Raw genomic sequence first — 8,006 nt, forward strand, 5'->3', positions numbered from 1 at the left:
GTAAGAACTAAAGGACTTGTTTCGGCAATGGCTATTTTTCCGTGTGGTTGTTGCATTAAAAATATTCAAGCAATTTTTGTCCCTTTTACTAAGTAATTATGCAGAGAATTGAGGCATATAAAGGAACATCATCGTAGAATTCAACGTTTAAAAAAGAAAACAAAATAAAAAATGAGAAAACAATGAAAACAGATTTACTTAAAACACACATATGTAGATGCTTGTGCGAAAGTAACGTGGTCAGAATCACGTGGCCACGTGCAAGGGCAAATGAATTCGACCTCGTGGATCTTTGCAGAAATATATATACATGTGTGTTCTTTGCATGTCCTTCATTAAAACTCAGTTGATAGTTCGCGTGGTGTCCACGTTATACTTTCCTTTTCTTTTTGTGCGATACTTCTACGATGATGCAGAATCAACTCACCCAGCAAGTCACTCTCCTAAAGTAAAAAAAAAAAGAGGGGGGAAGGGGGGGGCTATGGATGACTTTTCTTGAAAAGGGCTTGTGGTACAGAAATACCGCTGCTTGAGCGGTGATTTTCCTCCTCCGCCGCATGCGCACACCCTGGTTAACGGTTCGGGACTTTCCAGTTTTGTTACTGTTCGCAAACATGTCTGCACAATTGAACCATGCAGGCTCTATATACATACTTTGTGCGTGACATGCCATTTATCGCAAATCTACGAATTGATGCACATTGTGACGAACATATCCCTGTGGTGCACATCTTACTTTATTAGTTACTAACTCATTCATGTTTATGCACCGGAAACGGCTAGCTATTAATCAACGAAATATACAATCAATGTTATTTCTATAAGAATGCTACAAATATCGTTAGGTTGATTGACCTAAGAACGTCTATTCATTCATTCATTCATTCATTCATTCATTCATTCATTCATTCATTCATTCTGTAGTGAAACTGTGGAACTTAGAAATGGGTTGCATCCTCGAGTGCCGTCTAGTGGGTAATCTCTAAAAAGGACCTCGCTCGCGCTGAGAGTCCGTGCTTATACCCGTGACTGTCGTCATCACATGTCAACGCTGAGTGCCGCCTAATAAACGCCTTAACAATTAAAGCCACTCGATTCTTGGCCAATCCCCCACAGTGGGTATGCGCCACTAACGATAGGAGAACAACAACAACAACAACAACAATTCGTTCATTCATTCGTTCATTCGCAGTACCTTACAGGCTCTGAATCGGCATATATACGTTACAAGTCGCCATACACGGGTACACGGTATATAGCTGGAACCCCGTAATACGTGTCCACATAACGTATATAAGGTATACGTGAGAAATTGAGGGTACGTATACTATCGAAAAGCGAAGAAAAAATTTGAGGGCCCTTAAGTTTCTTCTTTGAAATCTGAACACAATAGCGGTATTCTGTTCCTAGTGCGTACTTCAAACACTTAGTGCATGAAATATTTTCGAGCTTGTTATGCACCCACTATACATGGCCTTAAGAGTGCAGTATAGCGTGAGTGCCTTTTGTAGTGGGTGACTGGCGTCAAACTGTGAAGTGGTTATGATAATCTCATGTTGTAACGCCTAGTGGCAACGATCGCTTGCACCCCGCTTCTACAACGCATCATTACGGCAATGTTTCATGTTGTATTGTGAAGCATGCATGAACCCTTTCAATGTTTACAAACACAGGCCCTCGATGACACCCGGTTTCGTTCACAGATGTAGCCTATAGGCTACATATGTGGCTACATTATAGGCTACATTATAATAGGCTACATTATAATAGGCTACATTATAATAGGCTATAGGCTACAGGCTACATTATAATAGAATCGGTGGACAACAAGAGCTTTGGAAAATAGCCCGCTGATTTTCTACAGTTTCCTTCCCATACTTCGCAAAATATATTCAAATGAGTGTTGTTTGAGCTACATAAAAATTACGAAACATTACCTTGTACTTTGCGCACGTGTCTTTTATGTGAAAAAAAGAGACTTTTTCTACCCATGAAAAGAACTTGAAAACGTGCTTTTAGTTTCGACGTTAGAAGCAGGTAAATGAGGTGACCGGAGGTTTTTTTGGTGGTACAACGCTTGGAACCTTGAAACCGTCTATACTGGGCGCGTGTTTTTGGTAAACCATGCAAAAAACTCTTACTGCATTCTCAAACAAAAGAAATTATTTTCATTGTCTCTACTATTAGAGGCGTGGCTGTGTGTTAGAACACCCGCTTGCCACGCAAAAGACCCGGGTTCGATCCCATAACAGATCCAAGATTGTTTTATTGTTTGTTTTATTTGCATCTTTCTCGATTTTTTTGCCCACGCCAAGGCACTCGATTTTTCGGTTACGCAAAGATGACGAGTTTTTCCTCACAACGAACGACGCCGACACCGACGCTGACGCTGGAATATCTGCTAAGCGATCTCTTTAACGCTATCGCATTAATAAAAGCGTAATTACTCGGAAGGCATCGCAGTATCCGCCTACGAATGCGGTGTTTTATGTCCTCTTACTCCATCGTGCAGTTTACGATCTCAATAAAAAAGCGGCCACGCGAACCACCAGGCTGCAATAGGAAACGCGATTCGCGAGCCTACAATTTGTACGCGCGCTCAAGCAGTCTCCACGCGCGCTCGGTGGCAAGGCCGCCATCATCGGTGCACGGCGGCGTCGTTGTGATTCGACCCTCGAACGGCTTCGTATACGGGGCTCCACGGGTGCCGTGACGCAATAATACGAAGGCGGAAACGCTGATGCGAGTTCTGCGCCGTTAGGGAAAAGAACCTCTTCCACATCGCCGCACGCCTGCATGCGCCGTGCGCCCGTATATATACTTGTGAGTGTCCCACCCAACAAGCTTATCCAAGCTTTGAAGAATAAAATAAGAAGTCGTGTACATAGAGAGAAAGAGAGCGAATAAGAAGAAAGGCGGGGAGGTTAACCCGGGCTGAGCCCCGGTATAGGCTTCCCTGCACTGGGGAGGGGACTGGAAGTTGTAGTGGAGGTGAGTCACCGACTGGGCCGACGTAACAATTTCATGTTTCACATCGCAAACGATAAAACAGACAGGTGTGCTACCGAGAAAACCTAACAGCGCTTTTGTTGCCGTTCGGAACCGGAATGGGCAGCCTCGTGGCTCCATATACCTCCTCGACAGTGAAATTGCTCCCGTCCAGTTGATGCAGAACAGTGCGGATGTGAAGCCTCAAGTTTGCGTGTGTCGGGAAGTAACACAAAAGTTGTTCGACAGTCTCGTCGATAGCACAGTCATTGCATGCTGCGTTGTCGGCCATGGCTATACATCATGCACCTTGTGATCAGACCTGTTCTTCACTAATCATTAAAAAAGTCATCGCCCAAGCACTTCGTATAGATCAAATTCAAAGCTCAAACGTGCGGCCCCGATGTTCACCACTGGGTTAATTCCGACTGTGATCTTTGCCCGCCAGTGTGCTTCTTCGCTCGTTTTTAGCGGACCAGTGGTGGTGGTGGTGGTGGTAATGATAATGATGTTTAGATTATTGGCTGATCATAAGGATTGGTTGGAAGTCGGGTTGATCGAACAGTCTGTTTTATTAACTGCTAATAGATGTTACGCCAACAAATATAACGAAGCAGTAATCATAGTTAACCCCGAATATTTACCTTCCACTATATTGCGTAACCTCCCAATGACCGAAGATCATTTTACCGGGATGGCATAATGTATAGAATTATTAGCGGTTGATGCAACTAATAAACCGATTGGATTCGCATCGTGAGCTTCTCTACAGTACTATATATATATATATATATATATATATATATATATATATATATATATATATATATATATATATATATATATATATATATATATATATATATATATATATATATATATATATATATATATATATATATTCCTGTCTGAGTGCCCTACGCAGAAGTCCCAAATGGTAACAGTACAGTTGAATTGAAGTAACTGGCAGACCTAGTACGCGTAATATAATTTTGATAGTTCGTTTTCTGAGCAAGGAAAAAACGTCGGCAGTTCAGGAAGAAGTGTTCACTTGTTTCAGCGTCGTTGCAAAAGGAGCGTGAAGGAGAGACTGCCAGGCTACCTTTTCATGTACAAATGATGATAATAAATTCTTTTATTAGAGAAAGGGAGGACCGAATATCACTGATGAGGAGACTGAAAGAGGGTGAGGGATGACAGGCGCACACTAAATCACGCGTGTCAAATGTATTAAGACTTGCGATATACATCGCTGTAATTGTTCTTAAAGTACTACTTCTGTCTGTCTTGCCTTACATCCCTTCCTGCTTCAAAAGGACAGAAGTATTTATGCTTGCTAAATTTATATGGCACAGGTACATATTCGCTGACGTACATTGGACGGCCGAATATCGCTTTCGCATGGCCATCAACGTTGTCGTTATAAAAGATACTCGAAATAAAGGGAATGGTGCCTCGGCTAACGTTATCATTAGACACACTGAGAACGCCTTCAAAAAAAAAAAAAAAAACTCGTAAGAAATGCCATTCATATGTTCAGATGGCGTAGTTGCTAAAAATGCGTGATCATCATCATCGTCGTCGTCGTCGTCGTCGTCGCCATCATCACCACTACCACCACCACCACCACCACCACCACCTACATCATCCAAGTTCTATATCAACCGCACGTTCCTGGCCTGCTGATTTCATGACACGACTAACGTCCTTCATTGCTTTATTTTTATGGGCGAAGCTCCTCTTAGTCTAGCCTTGTCACTCGTCACGCCTAACCGACAGAAAAGGAGCCGAGAAGGCAAAAGAATAAGTCACCATTTCTCGTCTCATTTCCTAGATGGCGTTACTGCGCCGCTACTCTCCGATTGGCTGCTGTGCGCGCTCTGTCTAAGTGCGCGGAGAACGAGTGCCTCTCTGTCTCCTGGATGGTCGCCGTACGTGGCGGATCGTTGGTGGGGCATCGACGAAGCAGAGCAGTGGGCGCGTTGAAGACGCTTGCGCTCGACTTCCTTCCTTGGCTCGCGTTTCGTCGGTGTTACTTGCGCAGCATCTGCATTCTAGAACGCGATCGGACGCGTGGAAGCTTGCACGGATGGACGCTTCACCCCACCTATCATCATTTACTCCGTAGATATGCTGAATTTTTTGTGTTATTTATTAGTCATATATTGTAAATGGATAGGGTGCCGTGTATATTTTCTGCAGGTCGACAAAAGCATGTACGCATGGGGTACATGAAGTTATCGTGTTAGAAAAATTATCGAGTTATAAAAGAGAGCATTAGCTGTAATTTATGTTCATGTTCACTGATTTCAATTATATTGCGGCGCTTGCAAAACCGCGATGGACATAATAATTTAAAGGCACAACAAGTGATTACCTCCCAAAGCACCTTTGACGAACAACAAGTGTGAAGGCTAAGCCATTCCATTTTACTTTATAACCATCAATCCACCATAGAAACATCGATGCTCTAGAAGTTCCCTTGGACTTCTTTATTACCGAGTTCACAATGTGTTTACTATAGCCCCGCACCAAGCCATAGTTCTTCGGCGCCGTGACCGGACTTGACCCCTGCGTATCAGAACGGAACGTTCACCGTCATATTGAAATCTTCTTTGTGGATCTACTATTTAGCTCTTCCGTGCAGCGTCAGCGTTTCGGAGGAAGCCACATGCGTCATCGTTCCACTTAGTCACACGCAGTGATTATTGGTCGACGTTTCCTCCGATCATTCACCTGTGAGCATATACGCATTTGAATTTTCTTCTTATTAGGATTGGGTATGTGTAGTTACGGGAGAACGCGTATGAACCACGGAACTCACGCTATGCACGCTATGCCGCCGACGAGCGCTTCATGCAACGTCGCAACTGCCATTTGCGTGTCACCGACCCCGAGACTGATTTCTTTTTTCTTTGTATTTGCAGGCACGGCATGCTCGTATACGTGAAAGTATACCGTACGTACACGTATGCGTAGACCTCCGGCCGCGTACAGCAGTGAAGGACACAGTCCTTTTCAGAACGTCCAAAGACCTCAGCCGTTGTTTGCAGAAGCAAGCGCCTGCATCTCATTCAATGAGTCGTGAAGGGACTCCCGAGATTATGGTAATTAAGGTGACTCTAAGCAGAAGCTCTATATAAAGGCTGGCACGAGACTCTCGTAAGTTCTCAATCTGCACTTCTTTGACGGGTGGGAGGTTACTAATTAGCCGCGCGGACGAATGCGAAGTTTACGCCCCTTCTTTATTCCGCGCTGCATGGTGACATAGCTTTCGTGACGTCACTGAATTCGCGCCGGTTACATTAACGGATTCGTGCTCTTTTTGGGAACATGCTAGCTTGAGGATCGCTGAAACTTTCAAATTCAAGCCGTCATTTCTTGTTTGTTCGTTTGTTTGTTGTTGTTTTTGTTATTGATTAACTAGATTTTTTTGTCGAAGGGAGCACGTCACAAGGCGTTATATGTGTGCACAACTAAATGTGTTATATACCTCGCAAGCTGCCTTTTCGTTTTAAACGCATACCACGCATTTCGCCACATATGTAGTGTATCGCACTACATATGGCTGTACCGGCTATAGGGTGCCATACCGGGGCACGGGCCCATTATGTCACCTGCTGAATACTCGACTGCTACAAGCGACTGAAAAACTAATTATACGTCCCGAAACCGTGCAAGTAGAAGGTCTGTTGAGGGAAGGGAGAAAAAAAACCCTATGCCGTCTGAATATGCTGATAGCCGACATATCAGTTACCCGTCTCATTCCCACTCATTTCCCAGGTTGACGTCGTCCATTAACAAAGAGCCACCGAGCCAGCTCGGCTGGTCGTGTACGCATCCTGCACAAACAGAATCAGACGAGAATAAGAGACGGTGCCGTATATCCTCTCTTGACTGTGTTCCCGGTGCTAAGACGCGTGACGCTGAGGCTTCAGGCTCCGCCCTGTTAGCGGGCTCCACTGAGCCACATGTTTACGCACGGCGCCGAGTGATAACGCGGCCAGCCATGCAGTCGATATCGGCGGCCGAGTGGGCGGATTCCCAGGGGACGGGTGAGGGGGGACCGCTCAAAAAGCCAGTTCGGATGCGCGCTCGCCACGCGAATCGTGTATGCAAATTCGCCGCACCCAAAGCGGAGCTTTTTTTCAGTTGCTTGTTTTTGTTTTGTTTTTCTCTAACAACGTGCTTCGCGAGCTTTGTTTATTCGAGGTGCCGCGTGAATGGAGCCATTAATCGCGCCTGATGGTGCGATTTCACGGAAACTCGTATGGCTTTCTGCCTGCGAAAAAATGCGAGAAACACTGGTGCATCATCCCGCTTCGCCGCGGTTTACGTTGGGGAATGCTATCGATTCAAAACGACTACGAGAATTTGACGGAAAAGGAGAAGAGACACGGGCAGAAAGAAGCAACAACAAAGGAGTGGTGAAGTTGCAGCAACCAGAACCTTCTATGGCGGACACTACGAGCCACAGTGGATGAATACAGTATTGTAAGCCATGAGGAGTTTCCTGACGCGCTTATCTAGCGCCACATCCCACTGAACGGTGACTCAACCACAGTCCGTGAGCGATGTTAAAGCGCGCCAAGTGTCGCAACGAATTGGCTTGCACGAAGAAAATTCACGAGGGAACCATCAGTGTTGTGGAAAACGTTTGTATACGCAGGAGAATCTTAACCTAATGAGACCGGCGCCTGTGGCGTATTTACGCGAAGTGTCTAGAGCATCGCGTTGCGCTTCGGATGCCCATTGTTCGATTGCTACCGTCTTATTGTTATCGTTAACATCTTTATGTTTCTGCGATGCAGTGTGTCGTGCGTTCACGTTGCATGCGCACACGCGTTGTGGTGAAGCCACGCCGGAAGCTTGATCACTCTTGCACCTATCTGGAATCCAACAACAACAACAACAACGACAATAATAATAATAATAATAATAATAATAATAATAATAATAATAATAATAATAATAATAATAATAATAATAATAATAATAATAATAAAGTGGTGATGGAA

The sequence above is a fragment of the Rhipicephalus microplus genome, chromosome 1, assembly GCF_043290135.1.
Source record: "Rhipicephalus microplus isolate Deutch F79 chromosome 1, USDA_Rmic, whole genome shotgun sequence".
Taxonomy (NCBI): Eukaryota; Metazoa; Arthropoda; class Arachnida; order Ixodida; family Ixodidae; genus Rhipicephalus; species Rhipicephalus microplus.